Below are 25,495 nucleotides of genomic sequence, written 5' to 3' on the forward strand. Positions count from 1 at the left end.
GAAATGTAGTATATCTGCAACAGATAATATTTCTCTCCATGTCACGTTGCACCAGCCAACCCAGTGGACAACAAGAACTATGTATACCCTACTTTATAATGAAACACATGTATGTTTAAAAGCATGAATGTTATCATTACTGATTCTGTACAACCCTCAATCTGTCTTTTGATTTTAATAGTTCACCCTATTCTGATTTATTCTACTTACTCTCAGTACTGCACTGCCACATGAATCCACATTACGCTGCTCAGTCCTCTTCTACCCTTCGTCATGCTCTACAGCATTATGATATGCCATGCATCCTGCTATAAAATATATTACATTTACAAAAGTTCCAATACATAATGACATTTTTCTTAAGAATTTGTCAAGTCTTTTGTTGTAGTTTGCAAACTTACAATAAGATAAATGCTGGAGATTTAAACGTTTAAAATTTTTGTTTAAAATTTTCTGAAATTTTAAAGTAAGATTTTTTTTTTATTCCTTTTTTTACTCCCTCCTCTTCTAACCATCATTCTACTCTCATGGTATCCTAAACAGCAGCTATACTCAAAAACATTCCTCATAAACATCCCTGAATTTTAGAGTCATCCCTTATTTGTCTCCAAAGTTTGCTGTGCCTTTCAAAACGTTTGAACAATTTTGACAAAACAGTATTGTAACCACTGAATAAGACCAACAATTAAAGTTAAATACCTTATAGTCTCCATAAAATGTGCATTAACTCATCTATAACTGTTAAGCATTTTTGTATACATCCATATAACACCCATACCTCCTTACAGAATCCTGACATTTTTGAGACTAGTTCCCTTAACTAAGTAACTTACCAATTAATAGTAGGCAACATAAGAAAGGGCATGGTGTAAGTTATGAAGACACTACAGTGGAGATATTATTAGTGTTTGTCACTTGGAACTCATATTTTCAAATCTGAAAGAGCTACATGTTATTGGTGGGAAACAGAAAATACATTGTCACTACCCTTGCACAGTACACTATACTGGAGATATTGCTAGTTATATGCAATAATTATTACAAACATATGTAGTGTTTCCATAATATTTCTAAAACCAAATGACTTACAAACTACTTCACAGCATTAGGTGAAACCATTGATGATGAAGAAAACTCATTGATATTTGCAGAGTACGTTTTATATTGAGAGAGATACAAATAAGCATATTTTTATACTTCTGTGTATCTCAGTAAAGAAACCCATTCCCCAAAAACTAAAGTGAAGTTACTTGGTTCTTCTCAAAAGTTTAGCTCTCTACCATATGCTTCTGCCAATATTGACCATCACAATAATCTCAAAGAAACTAATTTCTCTTTCAAACTGAGTCTTTGTCTTGATCAAAATCTAAACTTTCAGTTATATAACCAAAACACTAAATTAAAAAAAATAACAAACTTTGCTATGGGCTTGAACAATTTCACATTTTTATTTCTTTCAGGCAAAAAATAAAACTACAGGGAAAAAGATTTTAATCGTCTTTACTACCCTGCCTTTAATGTCTTCTGCCTCAAAGAAAAGCATTAACTCCCTTCAAATAATACATAATAAAATTTGTCATTTTATTAATTAGTTTGCTCCAAGAACAGAACATCATTGCTTTGTTCTGAGGAATGCTGCTAACTAACTACTTGTACAAAAAACTTCACAACATCAGTTTGGTGCATTAGTATTTGAACTTTTAAATCTTATCTCTTTCACTTAACTTGTAGGCTGATTTACAATTAGAGAATTAATTTGCAATCTTAGCTCTCATTTAAGTCAAACTCCTTCATTGTTTACCTCTCTCTCATAAAAAAAAAGAAAGAAATACTACAGTCATTGCTTCACAGTTTTTGGTCCAAAAATCTGGCAGTCTATTCTACCACACATTAGACACTGTAGCTCTCTCTTGTGGATTTCAAGAAAAAAATACAAGATTATCCCTGGGATTCAGAAAACCTCTCACCAGGGGTAAACCATTATTACTACTGGGGCTAGCAGTTTCCAATTCTGAGACACTGCTCCACAGCACTTTACTCTGAAGAGGTGCGGCACTGTGGTGGGCTGTCTCTGTGACCTATCACAAATGTAAATGAGGCATTCTGGGGTGAGGCATATGATAATTAGACCATGTGCTTTCCCCTACAAAAGTCTACAGTAATTGTTTTATGCAGTCGAGTGAGTCATTGAACTGCTTGTCGACGCAGATATCTACTGCCAGCCTTGTTAATTAACTCTGCCAAAAGTTCACATTTACCTATCACTTTCAAGTGAGAGAGATCATTTTAGAAGTAAGTGCTGGGGAGTTTAGCAGACAGATAGTGTTAGGGTGTGTCTGTGTATGCATGTGTATGTATAAATGAATGAATGTATGTGTGGCTGCATCTGTGTATATGCAGATGTATGACTGGGGTCTGGTGTGTGTGTGTGTGTGTGTGTGTGTGTGTGTATCTGCCTGGGTGGTTGCTGTAAGAGGTCAGTTAGGGGGTATGGTGTGTGTGTGTGTGTGTGTGTGTGTGTGTGTGTGTGTGTGTGTGTGTGTGTGTGTGTGTGTATATATGTATAGGAGAAGGGGTGTGTGTGTGTGTCCATGAGTGCAACTGGGTAATGTCTGTGTCTTTGTGGGGGGTAGCAGCTGCCATGCCTTTAAATTCCCCTTGACTAACTAGCAAATCCTGCAATAGTTAAGTATTTGGCAGAAGAGGGGCACTAGACAAGTTTGCAGCATGAAAGATGTATGGGGTCACTAGATACCACCAACACCCTTTCATATTACCCTAACAGTTAATGGAACTCAAGTTTTGCAAAATGAAGCATATGATGAACCCAAAAAAAAAGTATGAAACTCCAACATCTGACATTGATTGACTGTAATGCTCTGGGACTTTAGAGAGTTGTACTCAAGAATTCTGGTCAAAGCCAGGGGGGAGCACAGGACAACACCAGGGAGTCATTCTAAATATTATTCTAATCCATTTAAAGAGTTAATAGAGCAACAGGTCTCATAATACAATGCATTTTCTGAACAGTAAAAAGAATGACTCTAATGTCTGGCATTACTGACCGACTATAATCATTTGTGATTTACAAGGAACAAAGAAAAATAAAAGGCTAAAACAAGGGCATTCTTTTTACTCAACGACGGGTTAAGAGGTATGGAAGTGTTTTGTGTGTGTGTGTGTGTTTGTGTGTACAAGTGTAGCAGTGAACGAAGGGGGGGTGCCTGTGGTAATGTGCTGTATCATCCATCAACAACGATTACTGCAATGACAGCAGAAAGGGGCTAGTTAGCACTTGTAGCAATTACTAAGCAATTCAGAGACATGCAAATCATCCATTAATGAAGTCTTCCCTCATTTTAACTAATGTGTTTCTGAAATGCTGGTTGCCATAATCGTGCCAAAAGGCTTTTTGCCACAGCTCTTGTCTGGGCCTGTTTTTGCATCCTGGCCCACGTCTTTCTAGATGCTTAATGCCAGTGCATTTGTGATATTATCTGACCAGTTTTCATGTGCATGTTTCCTTTTCTGAAGCCATTGCCTTAATTTTAGTATACCTTCAGCTGATTCACTTATAGTTACACACATTATGCACTCATTCATATTATTCTCCTTTCCCTATTCCCTTCTTTTTATTTTCCCCTTTTATTTTGCTCCTTTCTTCCCTTCTTATTCTTTCTCTTGTATTTTTCTTCTTTGCTACAGTCTTTATACTTCTTTATACTATTCCTATCTCTATCATGTTTTCTGTGTTTTACTTTCTCTTTTCTTGGTCCTTCCCTTACTGCTTTCTTGTTTTTATATTTACCCTTCATTTTTGTTATTTTCTTATCAACATATATATGGTTATACAGATCTGTTGTGTATAACCAAACTGCCCTAATGACGAATGTAAAACACCAGCAAAATAAGTTTGATCATATACAATAGCAAAAAAAAAATGAAAATAATAATATCAAGAGAGGAAAACTATTTCTTCTCCCGATATTAGAAATACCCCCGACCCACCACAACACTAGCCTCAAATTTGTCTGAATAGTGGCAGTGTTACGGGAAGGTTTAAATGACATTAAGGTAGCGGGTTAGGGTTGGGGGAAGGGGCGACGTTAGGGTTAGGCTTAGCATGCATTACTGAAGAGGGCAGGGGGGCTCTGCAAGAGATGCTCCATTCTTCCTCACTAGTAGCTAAACATTCTCACACATGCAGGTATGAAGCTGCCCCAGATGCAGTGTCTAGAGCTGCTGATACTGATTCTATCATCGATAAGCATGACTGGCTAAGGATCAAGCCCCTTCCTGAAGATGTTAAGTCACAGTTATTAACTGGCCCTCTTGACAGAGATTTTCTTTTAGGCAGTTCCTCAGCTGGTCTTCAAGAAGATGGAAGAGGGGGTAAAGTCATGCAAAGATTAAGCCAACTTTTTTCTTTCTGCATTACCCAGATATGACATAAATTGCACTTCAAAACCAGTTCCTTTGTTTAGGAAGCAGACTAAAAATACACAACAAACATCAGGTAAAAGTCAGTTCAAGAAGAAATGGCAAGGAGACACTATGACTACACACTCTGGGTTTCAGGACTTCAAAAAGTAATAGAGACCAGCCCTAACTATCATTGTCCTACTTCCTTTCCCCTTCCCTACCCATGCCTTCTTTCTTCTTCACACAAAATAGCGGACAAATTTTCTGTTTGCCTTCCATTATGGAAAAAAAAATCATTTCTGACTCTTGGGTATTGAATATCATAACACGAGGTTGCAAGCTTCAGTGGAATTCAATTCCAACCCTCTAGACATTTCTCAGATTCCAAAAGGTCAAGAATTCCTGATTCCAACAATTGTTTCAAATCTTCCAGTAGGAAAAGGGGTTTTATTCAAGACTTTTCTAGTCTCCATGAAATAAGCAGATTGCAGCCTATTCTAGATCTCTCCAGACTGAATAACTTTCTACAGCACCTTCACAATAAAATGTTCTCCCTTCAGACTTTTGCCTCTTCTTAACACAAATGTTTCTCTGGCGACTCAGGACTTAAAAGATGCTTATTTGCACATAGTATACCTATTGCCAAAAGTCACAGGACGTATGTAAGATTCTTTGTCCTGACTCATACTATCAGTTTACTTCTTTACCCTTTGGACTTTCTACAGCACCGAGTGTACTCACAAAGTGCCTGACACCAGTCATAGCTTTCTGCAGACTCCAAGGAATTCACATCTGTCCTTAACTGGATGCTTGTCTGAGCCAAGCTATTTTCATTTCAGGCCTTCTAAAGGCCTGTGAATTTGACATGAAGCTCTTTCAGAATCTTAGGTTAACTCTCAGTATGAAGTCTTTCTTCCAGAATGTTTTTCGGTACTTACGTATTATCGCAACCTGATCGCAAAGTGGCATGACTTGTAATATTTTCGCAAAATGATGTGCGGTTACTTTAGAAGGGGTGTGTAAACTATTAACAAGTATTTGGTCATATTTCTTTGTTACATAGGAAGAAGAATAACGCCAGAATTCCTCTTCCCGAGGAGCATCCCTTCCTGAGCTATACAGATGAGTGGTGCTGCACAGTCGTCGTTAATGTTAAGACAGATGAAACTCACCACGTTCCCAACAACATTACCAGGCCATTTCAAAGTCCTTTATATGTCAATACTAGAATGTCTGAATGTTACATTTGGGAGACATTTCTGGGAATCTTTCAAAATTTACAGCACCTCTTCTTAATACTGTAACTGGCTGTTGGGATTAAACAACTTCAGATAAACAGTAGTCTGTCTATGAAGCGGGATAATGTGCAACGGCCCTCACACAGGAGTTCCGCTGGGGAAAAAGGCTGCTAACCCTGAGGACTCACCGGCCCCTTACTCAGTATTGCTTCCAGGCACCTTTGCTTTTCATGATTACTGGCCCTGAAAAGTTACACGGAATATTACTAAGTTCCCTTTGCTAAGGCTGCAAAGAGGAATGCATGATTTCTAATGCAGTGTACAAATGCGGAGGTCAAAGAAAAAGAAGTTATGATCCCACCTTCTTTCTTGCTTGTTAAGTTCGAAGCCGACACTCGGCTCCAACTCAGCCGTATCCTAAAGCTCGAGAGCTGCTACTGGCTCGAGGCTAAACCCTATCCCAGCATGCCTAGCAAAAGTTACCCAGATCCCCAGATCTCTTTTGTGATAACCCATAACACTAGACTAAACATATATATGTATATATTTGTTTGTGTCTTTTGGCTTTTCCCGGTTAGGGGTCGCCACAGCGGAACTCCGGTCTGCTAATGACTGGTAGTGGATTTTTACGTACCGGGTTACCAGCCCTGACGCACAACCTTCAACGAAGGCACGTCCCATTCATGTATGCCTCCACACAGAAGGCGCTCTAGCTGAGAATCGAACGGGACAACGTCTTGCTATGAGGCGACAACGCTGCCGCAGCACCACCACCGCAGTTATATATATGTATATATATATATATATATATATATATATATATATATATATATACATATACATATACATGTATATATATATATATATATATATATATATATATATATATATGTTTACTATTGAAATGTCGAACGGCACTACATCGACTGTACTATAGTCGAACACGGAAGTTCGAAAATAGTAATGTCGAGGTCAAAAACAATCTAGGAATGATTTTAACATGGGTCGAGGTAGGTGTTCAGTATTATTCAGAACTACAAACATCTCCCCTACCTCGACCCATGTTAAAACACAGTCCTAGATTGTTTTTTTGTCGTCGACATTACTATTTTCGAACTTCCGTGTTCGACTATAGTACAGTCGATGTAGTGCCGTTCGACATTTCAATAGTAAACCATATATATATATATATATATATATATATATATATATATATATATATACACACACACACACACACACACACACACACACACACACACACACACCCTAAATATATCTATATATACCTGTCAGTATCAGCAAGATAACATTGATAGACCCTAAGCCTAACCACTTCATGAGACAGGAAGGGGATCATAGCACATATAGCCAAACACCAAATAAGGGGATCATAGAACATATAGCCAAACACCAAATAATTCCTCTCAATCCTCCAGGAAGGGGGGAGGGATGAAAGAAAGAAGGCGAGATCACGGACAACAAACATGGAACATTATGGTGAGTACATAACTTGTTTATGTTATGTTGTCCCTATTTTGCCTTCATTCTTGCTTGTTGGGATAGCGTCCCCAGGACCTTCTTTCTCGGGTGGCTCAAGGGAATAAACTCTTCAGAACAGTGAAACCAAAGGATGCCCTGTTCTGGGAGGCCACATCTACCTTGTAATGAGTGATGAAGGTATGAGGAGTAATCCAAGTACCTGCTACACAAATTGAGTCCAAAGGCAGTCTGGCCTGAAATGCCATAGAGGTAGATAATGCTCTAGTGGAATGCCAACAAATTTTCCCTGGTAGTTGTTTGCACTGTGAGCTATAAACATAAGTGATGGTGTCAGTAAGCCATTTTGATAAAGTTACTTTTGAGAGTGAAGTACCCTTTCTGTTTTCTGAAAATGATATAAAAAATTGGTCAGATGTTTTTGAATTCCTTCGTCCTGTGCAAGTAGAAGCGTAACTGCCTATGCACATACAGTTGGTGGAGTCTATATTCTGCCTTGTTGCCATGATTAGGGAAAAAAGGGAGTTCTATTGATTGATTTAAATTTGACTCAGAGCAAACATTTGGAAGAAAGGAGGGATTGGCTCTGAGAGAAACTCTTTGTGAAAAATTAAATAAGGGGGACTAATGGAATGGCAGTCAAGAAGATTGTTTTCCAAGTCAAGAACTTCAGAGAACAAGTAGCAGCTGGCTTGAAAGGAGGGAGAATCAAGGAGGTCAGAACTAAGTTTAGATCCCAAGGAGGAGGTGGTTCTCCTATTGGGGGGTCTCAAGAGGATAGTACCTTTGAGAAAAGCTTTGCATAAACTGTGGGATATAACGTTTGAACCCATTTCTCCAATATGATTGGAAATAGCAGCCAGCTGAACTCGAATGGTGGCTGCAGTTGCCCTTGGTTAAAAATCTCAGTTAGGAATTCCAGGATCTTCGAAATGGGTGCAGTAAAAGTGTCAATATGCTTTTTGACTGCCCAACAAGAGAACCTCTTTCATTTGCTGGTATAAATCTTTCTTGTTGTAGATTTGTGAGAAGAGATCAAAATGTGTCGTACTGCAGGGGAAATGTCAGGAAGCCTGGCTAAGACGGGAAGTGTAGAAACCAAGCTGTCAGCTTGAGGGTCTGAATAGAAGGGTGGAGTGTTCCTGACTGATGCATCAGGAGATCTGGAACTGGGTCCAGAATCCAAGGCTCCTCCTGGAAATGGGGCCAAGGTAAGGGGAACCAAATCTGACGAGGCCAGTAAGGGGCAATGAGGATTAGCTTGCAACCCAGCGATTTTGCTTTCTGAAGAACTTTGGGTATTAGAGGAAACGGGGGAAAAGCATACAGAAGTCCCGGGGGCCAACTGTGAACAAGTGCATCTTTGGGTAACTGTCCCAGTTGGGGGACTAGGGCAAAATAGCTGCTGCATTTGCTATTGATGGATGTGGCAAAAAGGTCGCAGAAAGGCTGGCCCGACATGCAAAAAATTTGATTCTCAATTTCCTGCTTCAGGGACCACTCGTGTGGCATCAGAATTGCCCTACTTAGCTTGTCCACTATCACATTGGATTTTCACAGGACGTACGTTGTAATCAGAAAACACTGACAGGACACCACCACTGCCATACTCTTAGAGCCTCTCAACACAAGGGGTAAGATCTGGTTCTGCCTTGCTTGTTGATGTACCACACTACAGGCATGTTGTCTGTTTGAATTGCAGTCATTCCCATCGGTAGAGAGCCGTGAAGTGCTTCAAACACCAGAAGCACCACTCTCATCTCCAGGATGTTGATATGCAAGTGGTATTCGTGTTGCTGCCAAGTTCCTTGAACAGTCTGTCCCAGATAGTGCCCCACACACCCTATCTGGGAAGCATCTGTGGTCACTGTGGCTACCGGTTGGGGGAAGGATGAACGGCCTGCCTATCGTTACGCATGTAGACTGAAGCCAACATTGTAGATCCCTTTTGCAGGTCTCCGTAATGAGGATCTCGTGTGACATGGGCAGATTCTGCATGGACCATTGAGCAAATAGAAGCCACTGCAATATCCTCAAATGAAAGCATGCCAAGAGAACTAGTGTTATGGCTGCCACCATCGAGCCTAGCACTTTGAGGACAAATCTTGCTTGAATCTTCTTTCTCCTGATCAAGACTGACGCCTGATGTCATATGGTTGACAATCTCTCCTGAGGCAATTTTGCTATCATGTCTTTTATATTTAAATCTGCTCCTATAAATGTAATATACTGACAGAGCAACAAGGCAGATTTTTCATAGTTTATAGTGATGCCTAACTCTGAGCAGAGATGAATTGCGGTGTCCTTTGCAATGATTAGTCGATGCTCGGTGGTGCCGGTAAGGTGCAAGTCGTCTAGATATGGAAACACCCGGAATCCAAGACACCTCAGGTGAGCCATAACTACTGCCATGCATTTGCTGAATACTCTAGGGGCTGTAGTGAGACCAAAGGGCAGAGCTCTGAGCTAATCATGACTGGCTCCCAGCCAGAAGCATAGATATCTCCTGGATCACCTGTCCATCTTGATGTGGTAGAACGCATCCTGGAGATCGATGGAACACATCCAATTGTCCTTTCCCAGAAAGGGAAGAATGGACTGCAGTGTCACCATCCAGAACTTTGTTTTCTTGACAGAATTGTTCAGTCTGCTGAGATCCAAAATGGGTCTCCAGTCCCCTGTTTTCTTTGGAACTAAAAAGAACCATGAGTAAGTTCTGGATCCAATTTGGTCTGCGGGGACTTCTTGGATGGCTCATTTTTCTAGCAACCTTTGAACTTCTAGGTTTGCTTGATCCCGTAGATTGGGTGGCACATCTGGGACTGATTTTTGTTTTCTGGGAAGAGGTGGCATGGAGAAAGGAATGCTGTATCCCCTGGATATTACCGACTGTACCCATTTGTCTTTTGTGATACTTTGTCAGGCTTCTGGGTACAGTGACAATCTGCCCCCCGACTGCATCTAGAGGTGGACAGGCAAGCCTCCTTTCAGGAGCACTGGAAAGGCCTACCAGAGAACTTATCTCTGTCGCCCTGATTCTGTGGACCCCCCTCTGCTGCGAGGGCGGCATCTCCCGTTACTGTTCCCACCTCTGCCCCTGGGGGAAAAAATCGCCACCTGCATCAGGCAAAGCTCCCTGGGATTTCCAAAACCACATTTTTCCACCTTTTTGACCTTTGGGATAAGGTCTAGTAGGCGTGGAGAAACGTACTCCCATGGCAGAGAGAGTTTTACCATCTTGCTCGCACCTGGTAAGAGTCTCTTTTATCTTGGGTCTGAACAATGATGAGCCATCAAATGGGGTGTTGGTAAAGGAGGACTTGAAGGGCTGAGAGTGGAAAACAATGGCCTCAACAACAAACAGCAAAAATATGGCAATAGACACGAAGCACACAAACTGATAGAAACTCCTAACTATAAGGAATAGAACATCTAAGAAATATCAATATTCTTTACAAAAATGAGAAAAAAATACAACTTAGCCTGAGCCAGTCGCAAAGCAACCCCGAAGCTTCAAGAGGCAAATGAGATCTGGGTAACTCTCGCTATGCATCTTGGGATAGGGTCTAGCCTCGTACCAGTAGAAGTTCTCAAGCTTTAGGATACGGCCGAGTCGGAGCCAAGTCTCAGCTCCAAACCCAACAAGCAAGAATGAAGGCAAGATAGGGACAACATAACATCTAATGAGGCTCCCCACCCATGAGAAGAAAATTGGACCATTTCTTATTTTCCTACCTCATACCCAGTGTGACACAGTATTATTTAGTTGTGTACACACCCCTTTTAATGTATGGGTAAGTGTTTCCGGCAAAACATAAGGAATTATGCCACTTTGCAATCTGGTTGCAATAATATGTAATACTTGTTTTTCTAGGTTTCCTAATAGATACTACAAGTCAAGCAGCCTTTCTATTTCTAGACAAAACAGTATCATACAAAACCTACTTTCAGTATGTAGCAAGTCAGAAATCTGCGTCAGCCAGGAAGTTCCTAAAAGCCCTTCGGACTGTGACTTCAACCTTCCTCATGGTTCATTATGCCAGAATTCACATGAGGAAATTCTAGTAGCATCTCAAGTCAATCTGAATTCAACACCAGAATTCTCTCATAAAACAAAGTCTGATCATTCCTTGTCTGGTTCAAGAACTGCTTTGGTGGGCCAAACAGATATAATCCAATCTGGGGGGGGTCCCCCTTTTGTTAACCTCAGCCAACTCACAGCACTGCAGTAAAAGCCTCAGACTTTGCATGGGGAGCATGCCGTCTAGGAATCCAGGCCCAGGATGCATGAAGTTCTTCTTTCAAAAAAGTCACATTAGTATCAAAGAGATGATGGCATGGATCAATGGACTCAAACTCTTTACTAATTATGGTCTCCAGGTACTCTCCAAATTGTGACAGACAACACCGTTATGCTGTATGTAAACAAACAGGGTGAGACAAAATCTTACTCCATTGTAGACTAGCTATGACTGTTTGTGAAGTAGCCATTCATCACAATCATTTTCTTCAGTCTAGATTCCCTCCTGTCCAAAAACTTTAGCAGACTTCTTAAACAAATCCTGTACAGACCACAGCGAGTGGATGTTAAACAGAAAAGCCTTCCTTCAACTCATGCAAACATTCAGAGTCCCCAAGACAGATCTTTTTACAATAGAAGACAGACAGCTCAGAATGTTTTTTTCTCCAGGATTCATTATAAACAAGCAATGGCAAAAGATAACTAGAAGTTTCTTTATGCCTTTTCACCTTTTCTTCTGATTCCCAAAGTATATCTAAAAATAAGCAGAGACAGTCCGAGGATGTTGCTGTTAACGCCTTTTTGGCCAAAACAATGCTGTTCCTCTCTTCTAAATGAACTGACCTAAGGTCAATACCTGTCTCTTTCTTTCATGGTGGATCTTCTTACTCAGAACAAAGGGTCAATACTACAACCCAATCTACAGACCCTGGACCTCAGAGAATGAATGACAGGATTTAAATTAATTTTAGAAGACACTTCTCTCAGGACATGCCACAAGCTTTTAGAAGCTAAAAGACAACACAAGAGAGTCTTATTTATTCAAATGGAAAAGCTTTTTTTTTTTATCTCGTGTCAGAAGAAAGGACAAGACTGTGGTTTAGCAGGGGCATAACTGGTCCTTCAGCATCTTTGTGAACTACTTATATCTGGCTTATCTTACACATCTGTCACTGTATGTCTTTGTCATTTTAGTTTTTGCTTCTGGATCCTCCTTTATTAAACTTGAATCAGGTCAGACTGTTTCTCAAAGAAGCTCTCCATATTAATCCACCAAAAAAACAGAGTGGCCCAGCCTTGGAACTGGGCTATATATCTGAAAAGGTAACTCTTCATCCTTTTGAACTAGCTGCTATTTTTTTTTTTACTGGAAAACTATTTTGTTAGTGGCTTTAACCTCAACTAGAAGAGTTTTTGAGTTACAGGCCATTTTGTAGCTCCTTATTGGGATGTCAGCACTCAAAATGTTGATTGCTGAAAAAAAAACACAGGAGAAGAGCATATCTCAAAACTGACTCTTCTCCTTAAACTTCTTTTGGGGGGGCAAGCCTCTCCTGCACCCCCCACACCCCGAACTTAGAAATAGCATCTTGGACATAGTATATGTAAGTCCAATCTTTCAGCCATTCAATCTTTCTTTCCAAACCCTCAGAAAAACAGAAAATAATTCTTCATTATTTAGATGATGAAAGGCAGTTTTGATTCTCCTTACAAAAACAACTAAAGATGTGAGAAAATCACACCAATCATTCATCTACTGCAGAAAAGAAAATAGGTTTGCCAATGTCTAAGCAAACTGTTTAAAATTAATTGCAATACAATTCACTTCAGTTATGCAGACTGTAGTAAACAGTTAGCAGGACATCTTAAGGCCCACTCTACCACAGCAGTAGCTACTTCATGGGCTTTCATGCTTCTAAACTAACACTGTCTTTGATGGTGCCACTTGGTCTTATGTCCTCACCTTCACTAGGCATTACAAATTGAATGTTCGGTCTGCTGCAAGAACTGGATTTGCTAAGGCTGACCTGCATGGCATCCTTAACTCGGAGGAAGCTTCCCCTTCCTCCACCCACTCAAGTTAAATTCTGTGAGTCATGTCAGATGTAAGGAATACTGTAGTGGTGATTTAGTGAACATAATACAGTTATGTAGGTAACTTACCATAATGGTATATGTTTGAATAGATCACTGTTGAGTAGAAATACCAAGCTTCCATCCCCCTAGTACGGTAATCTCTTAAGTACTGGCTTCTTCTTGGTGAGTATTCCCTAAAATGGTTCCTTCCCCCACCCTAAATCTTCCTGTACTATCTTACTTCACCCTGTATTACTTTTATAGGTCAGGGTTCTCTCACATATTATTTTAGGAACTTAGTATTTTATAATTTTGTTCAGAACAAGAAAGCTCTGTAGATGCCCAAACACATGCTCTGCTTATGCCGGCACATGGCCAAGGTGAATATATCCCTCCTGAGGGTAGGAGCCTAATCTTTGGCAGTTCAGTTGGATGGAAAGGGACTTCGTGGAGAAAGTACCGGATATAAAGAATACTCAACAGCAACCTACTTGAACGTCTACAATTATGGTATGTTACCTACACAACTGTACTTTCACAATGTGATAGATTGAAAATTAGAGGAGAAATGGCAAAAGATGCATTTGTGATCACATCATGATAATCTAACTAATAGTAATACCACTATACTAATCAAATTACTTAATGTTACATTGTAAATTTGCTCTACCGTAAAGTAGTATAATTAAGGTGGTCATTTGGATTTTATTTTTTTCTGTCAAGTCTTCCATTTCTCACAATGACTCATAACATGACATTGTTTTGCTTTCCTTTTCCTGAGTATGCTCTTGCAGTTGAAAGGAAACATATACCTTAAAACAGTATTTCTCTTTACAGATTGTATTTTTCCTACAACTGAATAATCTGTACAATGTTACTTATTAAAAAAACACAACTTTGTTGTTTTCCCCTTCTTTAGCACTTCAGGTAATTAAACCAGACTTGTAAGACCTCTTTTCGGCCAAGACCATGTAACAAAATAGAAAAGTAATAAGGCAGTTTATATAATGCAACCAAATAATTATGTAGACATAAACTATGCTAAGAGATGCAGCTAAATAAAACTAAAAATTAAAGCAAAAGAAAACAAAAAAATGCAATATATGCACTCAATAAGGAATGAGTATACTGTCTGTGGCTGGCCAGAGAACTTTAGCTACAGAGTGTGCATGCGTGTGTGTGTGTGTGTGTGTGTGTGTGTGTGTGTGTGTGTGTGTGTGTGTGTGTGTGTGTGTGTGTGTGTGTGTGTATAGTTATCCTCTTTCTCCACAGCTATACAACAGCAGAGTTGGTATGTTTAATTTACTGGATGTGCGGGCAAAGCCCCCTACATAAAAAGCAAAGTTTCTGATTCTTTTAAGTAATCAGAAATTAAACATATTTGTTTCATTTGCAATCACTTTATTTTGTTGGATTTTTAATTTCAATAAAAGGATCACCAATGAAGTTTCACTACATATAAATAAAAAACTACAACCAAAAAACTTTGAGAAACACAAAGGAAAATAGGAGTCCACAAATCGCAAATACCAGATCCACAGACGTTTATTTGTTAACGCTTTCATGCACGACAAATACATGCACTTCTTCAGACGTTTAAACTGACAAACACTAGAACTTTAAATAACAGTGAATGATGACATCACAAAAACGTTAGGACCATTAAACAATTAATTGAATAATTGAACCTACTCCAATTGAATAAAATAAAGAGAAAAACGTATAATACCAGAAAAATAACTGAAAACTTCAAGTACATATGTCATGTTACTTTAAATTCAACACTATTATTTTTTAATTTTTAAGTTAAAACTACACTCTCCCATACATCAACTAAAAAAACATAATCTATATATAATATATATTATAAAAATATATAGATCATAAACAATGTATTCACAATTTATAAACATAATATGTGAAAAAATATACATATAACTACATATAAAATGTAACTATCAACGTTCCAAAGCTCTTAATCTGAGCAAACATTTAATGGAACAGATATTGTTAATTCCTGGGTATACATGTGCGTTGGTACGTAATTGCCATAACAGTTCTTGTTCCTCTAATCTAAGATGCCAAGGACCTCCCCTAGGATTCTTGGGGACACTTTGCACCACTACAAATGAAAAACTATGTGTAAACTAAGTCCCCAAGCAATTCTGTAATGTAACAACCAGTATGCAAGCTATTGTAGCCTACAATAGCTTGCATACTGGTTGTTACATTACAGAATTGCTTGGGGACTTATTGGTGGTTGCCTTGGTCCGTTGGTGTTGTTTTTGGTTTATCTTCTCCTATTTCAACCGTTCCACCTTAACCCTAATATAACTTTGAGCAATAAATTGATCAATCTGGATAATCTCCCTCTAATTAAAAACCTTACCTTATGGGATATACAGAAACATAACCCTTTATCCTTAACTGATCTACTAACGACTCTGGGTCTCCCTACAAAATATGTCTCTATTTTGAGACAAATTAGAGAAATAACCCAATCTATAATTAGTAAATTCCCAAGTACAGCTGAGGAACAGAAACAGGTATACTCTTTACTTCAAGTTTTATCTTACAAAAAAAACATGACCTCATTAGCCTATAAAGCTTTTTCCGACTTCATCAATCAAGGGAAAATAGTTTTTGCGGAATACTGGGATTCCCAAGGTATTAGCCTCATGAGGAATCAGAAGTACCAGGCCATTAAACATACTCTTATGTTCTCGCCATATAAAAAGCTTCTTTATACACAATTCATGATTATAAACAACTTATACCTTACCCCAGTCCACTTAAACAAATTTGATCCTAATCAATCTCCCGCATGTGCCTGTTGTTCCTACCCACGTGCTAATATTATACATATTATGTGGTTTTGTAAATATGCTCACAAGATCTGGTGTTCACTTAAAGTCCGCCTAGAGAAAATAGGATACCATAAATCCACACTCTCCTGGGAAATGGCCCTTCTGCATATCACAAACATTCATTTGCCCAAAATCAAACTACATGCTCTGATTACTATCTGTCTCCTGATTAAATTTTATATAACTAAACATTGGCTGGATAGTACTAAACTTAGGTGGAAAGATTTTAAGGTAATAGCTATCCAGTACATTAGGTCCCATAAATTGTTAGTAACTAACCCTCACAAGCGGATTTATTTTCAGAAACTGTGGGACTTCATCTTTTTACTCTTATCAGATGACTAGTAATCTCTCTGTACTAATTACTCACTGTATCCCCCTAACTCCCGTTAATAGGAAGGTATGAAAAAATGTTGTTGAATGTTGTTGAATTTGTAGTATATCAAATACTATTTCTTCTCTCCATTTGGTTTCTTTATGGATATGATTCATCTGACTCTTGAAAAGTTTGGCACATTGTATATTAGTTTAGTCACACTTGAACCTTCTGTATCTTCTCTGTAGGTTTTTTGATCCAAATGTTGTACATGTTCTTGTATATTTTGCTAGATTTTGATATGAATAAATAAAATTGTGTTTTTAAAAAAGAAAGTAGGCAGAAAAAAGTAGCTGACTGATGCACTATTTCCAAGTATTACAAATGGTAGAAAACAGACAGAAAAAGAATGTGACTAATGCTATATTACAATTATTTTTGTATGTCATAATACAAAGTGGTTTATCAATTGATACCACAATGTTTGAAACAGGCAAGTGATGTAATGTAAGGAGAGGGCAAGAGGAGATGGATTTTCAGGATTTGCATTCTGATAGATATTTCAAGCAGTATTTGAACCACTTGGAGAAAGGGTGAAGGGAGGAAAAACAGGAAGAGTGCTCAGAAGAGCATTCCATATGAGCAGACCTAAATGGGAGATGGCATTGTCAGCACAACCCAGTATGGGAGATTTTTAAGACTGAGAGCAGAGGAGTCAGCCACTCTGAGAGATTTCTGGAGATTGTTTAATAATGAGTAGACTATGTAGTATCCTGCATTGTTCCAGAAGGAGGATATTGTAAATAAGTGAACCACTAATTTTTTTTCTAAAGGGAATTTGAAGCCACCTAACTTGTTTAATTGTAAGGCAATGGTATCCTTTTTTGCTTCCACCTACAATAAAACAACAGATGTGGGTCTGCGTTGTTTATACTTTCTGAGTGGTTTAAGCTGAGATGAAGCCTGTAATGGACAGTGATCATTCTAGCATGAATAGGAGTATCCTTTTTGTCAACAGCAAGCCTATCATATTTTGTTACAAGACTGGAGATAACATGGCATCTATGGAGCACTGATATCACTTCACTGGTCATTTGGTAAACGTGTTGAGAAGTATAGTGTTGAGTCTAATAAAATGCTTTGATATCTCATGGATTCAACTGATTTTAGGGAGTTGCTGTTAAAAACAGTAAGGTTACAGCTTAAAGGAACTGAGTTGTTTGTGTCAGCCATATACCATTACACTGGTTTTATTGAGGTTCACCATCAAACATTTTATACACAGGTACAGTATAGCTAAGATAGTGTTAAAGGTGTTGCATATGGTTGCTGGAGAGGTACGAGATTTTCAGATTACTGTTGTCAGTATAAGGCAGGATGTTGGTATTACTATGATATTTAACATCTCCAGGTGAAATCCCATAATACTGTCTTACAGAGTATTTTCCAGGCTCTTGTATCATATTACTTATCACATTTTAAGATTTTTAACTTGGGAAATCTACATAGCAAGGTGTTTACACTCTCTTTATCCCTTCGCCAATGGTATAAATTTACTAATTCCATAGCAATTCTGATCTCTTTTACTATTCATTGTCATTTACTGCTGCCTTCCTTTCTTACACTGACAACCATTATAAACTTACTAACTCTTTGAATAATCACGGCTCTTTTATTGTGTAGTGTATAAAGAGCTGCTAAGCCTTAAATGGCTAGAAACTTACCACACCGACAGAAAGAGACTGAATGCAGTTAATTGATTTATAGTTTTACAAAAAATAATTAAACATAACTTGGTAACTTAAGAAATGGTTTATTGCAGTGTGTTTAAAACACGACAAAGAACAAAATTCACAGAGTGTCACAGAAATAAAAAAAATGACTTAACAGTCTATCCAGATATTTTGAAAGTAAGCAGTTATTAGGAGTACATCCTTTCTAAGTAAATGGAAAAAAGATACTGCATAAGAAGGCAGGGTATTATAATCTTACCTTCTGTGAACACAGAGTGCATTAGACAAGCCTAGACACTTTAAAACCCAGCTACACCTCTGTTGAGGAGAAAATACTAGCTACATATAAGCAAGAAATTAATAATTGTTCTTGTAAAACAAGAAGTCTGTTGTAAATCTTTTGTACTCTCTAGACAATTTCAACTATGAGATAATCAAATATTGTCATCTAAAAATACTGTTTTAAGGGATTTCATTCATAATGTTGATAAACAACCCCTTTAAACACTACCTCATTGAGTTTCAGCTGTTAAATGTGTCTAGAGTTATCAACATTACTCTGTGACATTGTCAAGGAACTCTTTGCCATTGTGGTTTTTGTCAACTGTTGCAGAAATTTACAAAACAAATGTATTTTTGTGGTGTTTCCATACGTGTGTATAGACACACATACACACACACACACACACACACACATATATATATATATATATATATATATATATATATATATATATATATATATATATATATATAAATATAAACAGATATATAAACAAGATAGTTCAGCCAAACCTCTACTCTGAAAACAAAGACAGTTCTGTTCCCTGTTATGACAAAAAAATTATGATGTTGATGTACAATTGTTTGTGTCTTTCGGCTTTTTCCCGGTCAGGGGTCACCACAGAGGAACTCCAGTCCACTAATGATTGGCAGTAGATTTTTACGTGCCGAGTTGCCAGCCCTGATGCACAACCTTCAACGAAGGTACGCCCATTCACGCACGTCTCCACACAGAAGACGCTCTAGCTGAGAATCGAACAGGACAATGTCTTACTGTGAGGCAAAAACGCTACCGCAGCACCACCACCACAGTTGCAAGCATGATGTTGATGTACAATACATATTAGAAAACAACAGAGTAATAAAAAGTGGCATATTTTACAAACACTTGATGAGCTAAAATATGTGACCATACCAGCTGTCATCTAAGAGATAAGGAAATGAAGTTTGAGAAAACTGTGAAATATATTCAAAACAGGGTGGAGCACCTTGTTATACCTGCTAACAATTTAAGCATATTTCTTAGAAACAATCTTTTAAAAAAAAAAGCATTTTCATACTTCCTGTGACAAAAAATGGATATGCTTTAAGTGTTTATGTTTATGCTGAATGTAGTTTCAAGGACATTGTTTACTTAGACATTTATAAATTACATCCTGCTTTTTATGATGGAAAATCCATCAGGAAGTTAAAAGATAGAATAAGTCTTCATTTTTCAAAAATAATTAAAAAAGTAGAAACAAATATGTTGTATAAATACATGAAAGTAAAAGAAATATGTTATTTAGTAACACAGAAGACATGAAATACAGATTGATAAACATTTCACAACTAATAGGGAATCAGGGTTAAATGGATTAAATAGTATAAAACCAGCCGTAAAGTATAAGGCTGATTAGAGACTTAAATGTGTATTTCCAATACTGTATTTGCTATTCTCATTTAGCATTTAACAATTATTATAAATCATGTGATACAGATCATAGGACTTACCACAGCTACTTAAGAAATTGAGTCTGTTCCAACAGCACTGGAAGCATTTTGTGTGAAAATTCTATCTCCTTTTTTCTTGTTTTAATAAAGTGAACCTTGTTGTTCTTAAGTTAATTTTGTTTTTGCTATTAGCATTACATAGTATGTCTCAGAACTAATATTTTGGAGCTTTTAATTGCTTGAAAAGAAGTTGAACATTTCCTAAAATACTTGTATTTCATATGTTCTGTGTTTTTAAACATAAATACCCATTAAGCTCTGACATAAGTAAAATATATTGAGCTTCTTTTTGTTAACTCTTTTGGCATCACCATAATACAATTTTATCACAGACTGCTCTGTCCATTGAGAAGGTGTAACATTATTGTTAGGGCAGAGTGGGATTTGCCCTACTACCAATACTAAGAGAGTTGATGTCCAAAAGAGTTGCATACTGGATTTGGTAGATTCTCTTTTACTGAACCAGCATACCTCTGAAGACATGGTCATTGAATTCAGTGATGCTTTTGATGACATTGCTTGTTTGGAAGGAGAACATGCTACACAAACAAATAAGAGCATGAGACATGATCTACCAACCCCATGGAAAGTAACTAGTTACCCAAACAAAACAACTGAAGGCAGGACTCAACATAATGGAGCAAATTTAAGTTATTGTGAAAGTAAAACAGAGAACAGCTTCTGTAACACCTATCGTAATAAAAAAGCAGATGTTTCTTTTAAACTTCTTTGCTTAAAACAAGATATTTTCCAAAAGTGGTACTTGCTGCCTCAGTGATGAGATTACAAAGTATTATCCAGTTTTGAATACAAGCTTGGGCTTTTGGAAATTAAGCTTGATGAACAATTTCAAAGTGGTGTTCGTGTAACACACATTATGATAGGCACTGATGCTTGAGACTACCTTTAGCATAAAATCCACACTTGCAACTTTGAATTATTTGAAGGTATAAATAGAGTAATAACCTAGCTAGACAATACAGTGACATTGGATACTGCCATAAAAGAACAATTTAGCGCAGAACAGTAGGTCTTTGAACTTTAATTGGTCTTCATTCTGTAGTCCTGGGTTTGAGCTTGTCAGTTTCCATGTATCTGCTATGTGGCTATGAGCATATTATTTGACCAGACGGTGCTTCTAGGGCCTCACTAAAATGGACCTCCTCATACTAGTTGGACAACTCAGTAAACAGAATTTATAATGGTAGTTTAAGCAAGTAGTGCATAGACCTGGGCACAGAAATATAGTGTTTATACGACAAGGGGCACAATGCCTTGGAAGAAATTAAGTATCTTAGATATGTGCTCACTAGTTCTAGGCTAAAAGCAGACCACAAAAAGCCATTCAAAAAATGGCTTTTTTGGACTTAAAATACTATTAGGTATAGTTATGCATTTGAGCATGTTTATTCTAAACATATTAGATCTTAATGCTCCATTGACAGCATTGTTATATATGATGAGCAATGACAATGGGCACAAGGGGTACAGAAGCAGTTATATTTTGATTTAAAAGAAACAATTCACAACATCCGTAGAGACTTCAAAAACAGAACTCGGTGCACTGCTGCTATATGATCAGACTCTAATAGCATATGCTTCACAAGCACTGACTGAAATAAAACAAAAGATACAGAAACATGCAGTGAGTGTTGGAGAGAGATTGTATTGCCCTGTTTACTGAAAAGAAGCACAAGAAGATGTGAACATATCAATTACAAAAATCCAGTAAAGAGAAAACCAAAAAGCAAGACTTTGTGAATTTAACCACTGTTATGGAGATTGTAAAAATCTCAGACTAAAGATTTTTAAATATAAAACAGTTAAGGAAATGCAGATCGTAAATGTGCTGCCGAGGGCATACGTACCAGTTGTCAGTAAATATCATTAAATATAGAACTCCTCAAGTACAAGTTTTAATTCACAATTTTTCCAGCTGCAGACTGAAACAAATACATATGCCACACTGCAAGATAAAACTAATGCAGCTAAAGAATACAAGATAGATGGCCAGAGAGAAGAAAGTAAGTGCCAAACAGTATCAAAGACTATTGGATATTTTGTGAAGAAATGCACAGAATAGAAAATCTGTTGTCTAAAGGAGAAAAGGTTCATATCCTAAGAATGTAATAAAATAAGTGGTGAGACAATACATGGAAGTCTTTAAATAAGTGAATCATGGAGAGGAGTACACACTTATATGTGCTGGCCCACATGAATACTTACACTGAAGTATCTAATGTGGGATCTGCAAAAATACACTAAAGCAGTAGAGAAGGAATCAGTATTGCTACATAAAGTTCTAGAAAGACTATTTCAAAAAGTGGGGATGGATTTGTTTAAATCTGAGGCATAAAACTCCTTCCTAGCAGTAGATGATGAATGTGCAGGTTTAGCATTGTAGACTGACCCTTTCAGCACAACAAAGTTCTGTGCGTTTGAATAAATGTCACTGGAGTGGCATTCTCACTCTCAAGTCTCTTACCCCTAACCTACTGCATAACACCCACTGCCCTTTTCTGTCTAGAAAACCACACAGAACCAGTGAGCAGTGCAATCGTCCAAGATAAGAGATCAGTACTGCTATTGTACTTTACAAACCTTCATGTAACCTGTGCACTAGGAAAAGGGCTTTTTCTGATTTTAATACAAAGCTGTGACAAAACGTTCAAAGTAAATGTAAATATGTTAGAAAACATGCATAATTAGTAGGATTACAATCAGGTTATCGATCATAAGCCACTTATGTGTTCGAAACATGGATACCAAGAAATTCACCCCAAGAGTGAAGGTCAAGAGGTGAGTCTTGGCATCCATAATACAGGCTTATGATCAATGAGACAATCATAATTCCATATAGTGCATGGAGCTTTACCTACTCCACTTCCTATTAGTTACAATGAAAAAATCTCCAAGTATTTTGCCAGCTCTGAAAGTCATAAAACACTTAGCGGCTGCTGTCTGAAAGGCAGTGTAATACCATCCATTACATTTACACTCACCTTTCATGCCTCTCTACTCTCTAGATTTTCATAGAACATCCAGATTATTGCTTCATATTTTTGGTTGTTCCTCATAAAATCTGTGTTTTTAAAGAAGCCACTGTGGATTAAAGTCACTAAATGATGACATACATTTGAGTTTGTATCCTTCAGATTATGCAGGCAAACACATCCTGTTATTTTAGCAACTTTCTAAGTTTTTTTACAGGACGTTAGGGACACATTAAGGGTACGGATAGTGGACAGAAACAAGTGTTTTGCTCTGTTGCTGTCATTCGCTAACAACTTTTATTGCCATGCACTAGACCCAACATTAATAACGTAAGCAGGGGTGCTTAGCAATTGTTAAAGTTGGATCGTGCACCACTCTAGTGCTTAACTGGTTGGTCTTTTTCTGAATATCCGAGTGTAATCACTGTGCTTCATACACTATGAAAAGATAAACTACTTCATCACTCGAAACTTCTGTCTTCCTGTAAGTACAGCTTAGTATAAATTAATGTATTCCATATCCCAGCAGCAGTCAGTAAGTCTCTTCACAGTTAGTAGTCAAGATGTCATCAGTATGAGTTACAATATTCATATTGTTTAATGATTTAATGTAGTTACACTACAGTTATTCTTTGTTTTGACTAGCCTAAAATTGTAGGATAAGTTCTAGATACATGTAATCAGTATCCAGTTTACAATGTCAACATTAGATGCATTATTTTTTGTTAGTTTTTGTTGACTTTTGGAAAATTGTTTTAATGTAAATATGCTTCTCTTTAGCAGTTATACTAGACCTAATTTCAATTGTCTTGTTTAAGATTGGTAACACATTTTTTTTTTTTATTTCAAAATGTAACACCTTTCAGAAATATACATAATGTAGCGATTTTGCCTTGGATATGAATTGTGGCTGAAAAGATTATTTGGACCATTCCACATACAGGGTTAACTATTCAAAATATGTTGAATATCTTCCTTGGGAAGGGTTAGTATATCAGTAAAGCATAACACATGCGTTTACTCACATTATTAATATGTTCTCTCTGCATAAAATTTGAAAAAGCTGTGATATTTTCCCTTGGGAGAGAATGCTGGTCTTTGGTAGCTAGGTACTGATGTAGTAATCACAAGGCTCCTTTACATATTTTTTATTATTCCACATTCTTTATGATTCTCACCACGTTGCATCTCACATCTCTCATAAAGCCAGAAAAAAAGTTTTCTGATTTGTTATTGCATTCCACCTTATTGTTGCACTGCATTTTGTAATACATCACTGTAGTCAATATTAGTGTACAGTAAGCAAATAGCTCTAAAGGACTTTCAGTCTCGGTAACTTTTTTTTTTTGTGTAGGCCCCAAGTCTAACACAAATGTCAGTTTACACTGCAATAAATTTAAACAGGCTACAGAATTAATACGGTAGAAAGTTTATATATATATATATATATATATATATTTTTTTTTTTTTTTTTTTTTTTTTTACAAAAAAATGGCATAGGTCACAAGAGACAAAGCAGAAAAATTACATGGTAGAATCTCCAAAGATGGGAATAAAGTCAAGAATCTATAATAATTAAATAAGTCCTAATACGCATTAATTGATGGTTTCAAAGTATCCTCCTTTTGGTAAAAGGATTATTTTGGCATAGGTAGCATATTCCATGATTTAGGATTATACTGCATTTCACTTACTGTTTCAGGTTTCATTATTTTAAAAGGACAGCATTATTATTTTGGATAATCAACTTTACCTTGCTCAGATTACCAATTTAGATTGCCAATCCAGATGAAAGGAGCAATGCAGTGTGTGTGTGTGTGTGTGTGTGTGTGTGTGTGTGTGTGTGTGTGTGTGTGTGTGTGTGTGTGTGTGTGTGTGTGTAAGTGCCATGCATACTGTACATGACTATAAACTGCTTTATTTCTTATTCTCACTTATACTAAATGACCGTGAAAAGCTGAAAGACAAACAAACTAAATAAGCAGCACAAGATGTGCTGTTGCAATAATTACATTTATGTTGCATATCAGTTGTCTATCATTAATTTTTAAGATGTTATTCTCTATAGCAATATTTATCTTATTTATTTTTCTTTACCAGGAAAGTCCAACAGAAACTAGATGCTCATTTTCAATGGGTGCCTGGGGAGAAAAACTCCAAATAACATTGACAATAGTATGCATAACAGTATATGGATCTACTTCATAACATCGCATTACCAAAATGTCGAACGTTGGAACACTGAGACCACAATATCGAAAATCTACATCATCACACACTGAAAACACTGAATCCCAAAACATCAAAAACAGAAAACAATGAAAACATAGCATATCTGTTTTCCATCACTTTTGTAGGAGGGGGGGTACGCCACCTGCACCCCCCACACCCCCTGCATATTAAATATACCAACTCAGAGATTCCACTACTTTAAAGAAAAAAAAAACAGTCTAGCGATCAACAACCAACAACCACAAAAATAACAACCATACTACTTACACAACTGGAATACCTTAACTGTAAAACTCCGTTATAAATTAAGACATATGGCTA

The 25,495-nt window shown here is 37.3% G+C and overlaps 1 protein-coding gene across 5 annotated transcripts in view; it reads left to right on the forward strand.

Moving 5' to 3' along the window:
• The window catches only part of LOC122811806 (calcitonin gene-related peptide type 1 receptor-like), a 1,193,346-nt gene that overhangs the window by 1,022,210 nt on the left and 145,641 nt on the right, over window positions 1-25,495 (forward strand). The window lies entirely within an intron of this gene.

This window comes from Protopterus annectens, chromosome 9.part0, assembly GCF_019279795.1.
Source record: "Protopterus annectens isolate FY-2018-M chromosome 9.part0, PAN1.0, whole genome shotgun sequence".
NCBI classification, from domain to species: domain Eukaryota; kingdom Metazoa; phylum Chordata; order Ceratodontiformes; family Protopteridae; genus Protopterus; species Protopterus annectens.